The sequence below is a fragment of the Myotis davidii genome, unplaced genomic scaffold (assembly GCF_000327345.1).
Source record: "Myotis davidii unplaced genomic scaffold, ASM32734v1 scaffold496, whole genome shotgun sequence".
Classification (NCBI taxonomy): Eukaryota; Metazoa; Chordata; class Mammalia; order Chiroptera; family Vespertilionidae; genus Myotis; species Myotis davidii.
In genome coordinates, this window is record NW_006289398.1 from 7,699,023 (window position 1) to 7,700,502 (window position 1,480).

The following is a 1,480-nucleotide window of genomic DNA, read 5'->3' on the forward strand; positions in this document are numbered from 1 at the left end:
GTCGGTGTGTTTGGCCGATGTCATCGTCTTCACCGCAGACCTGAGTCCTCGGCAGAGGGAGCGGCTGGGCCAGGGACAGGCCTCGGGGACGGTCAGGGCCTCCGCTGACGCCTTCTCTCAGGATGGGCGGCGCCGGCGCCGCTCCCATCTCCCGGGCCGCTGTTCGCGGCACCGTCGGGCGCGGAGGAGGTGCTGGGTCTGGGGAAGCTGAGGGCACGACAGCCCACATAGGTTTCTGCTCTGGGTTTTCCGGCTACGCCTGTTGACCAGCTGAGCCAGAGGGCGACAGGGAGGGTCCCGGGAGGTGGCTGCAGTCTGCACCCGCGCCCTGGGCCAGAGGCGGACACGCTGCCTTGCCCGCGTGGGTGGAGGACGTCTGACCCTCCCTCCCATGTGTATGTATCACTCGTCTCTCACACATCCTAGCACCCAGGGGGATTCTTGAAAGGAAACACACGTTTAGACAAACGCTGTGGCAGGTCGCATCCTTTTCCTCGCTCACATCCGGTCCATGTTCGGAGGTTGAGGAAGAGGCTGCTCACAGGCCCCATTTCTCCAAAGGTTTCTGAAGGTTCTTGGCGAGCATCAAAGACACAGCAAAGGTGGAGTCAACAATGGGATGTTCAGCTCTGAATATCAAAGAGCCCAGAGGCCTGGAGGCTGCGGGCGGTGCTGACGGGTGAGAGCCGGAGGTGAGAGCCAGGTCTGCTCTGGGCCGGGCCAGGGTGACTGATGCTTGGGTAGCAGCGCTTCTGAGAAGGGCTGAGTTCGAGGAGCAGCGTCCAGGACAGCTGGCGGCTCCTGGCGGCCTCGGCCCATTGGGCCTGCGGGGCCTTCTCTTTCCATCACTGAGGTGTCATCTGATCTGTGACAAGGTGCCTCTTACAAACGCACAAAACCAGTGTCTGTGCAGGCCTGACTGCTGTGACTTGTCGCGTGAACATTCCCGCGATTTCGGCTCCTAACTTGTGGCACATCGGTGGGCTCACGGGGCTCCGGCCGCCAGACCTGACCCCACGCTGGCTCGTCTCTGATTTGTGTTCGTGCTGACGGCGAGGCGTCTCCTTGGCCGCTGTGCAGAACCAGTGTTTTCTCCCTGCAGGTGCTACTCCCCAAGGACCTTCATTTCCTCGGCCCTGACCTTGATCTGCCCGATTTTCCCAGGTCCCTGTGGGCTTGGCTGACCCTGCACGTCTCGGCCGTGCCTGGTTGCTCCCCGCCAGCTGGTGTGTCTGTGGCCTCGAGCCCCCCTCCCCCGCAGGTCTTAGCGTCGCCCTGACCGGCGCCCACACGGGTGCTGTCCCTTCCTGTCCCCCGGCTCGTGGTGCCCGGGGTCAGTCACGCTCATGGGAGGGTTGTCCGACGTTCCCCTGTGAGCGGACGGGGGTGTATGGGGACGTCTCAGCACCACTGCGGACGGCTGTCCCCGGGGTGTGTCCCAGACCCCCCTGGGCACAGGCACAGCGGGAGGGAGGCTGGG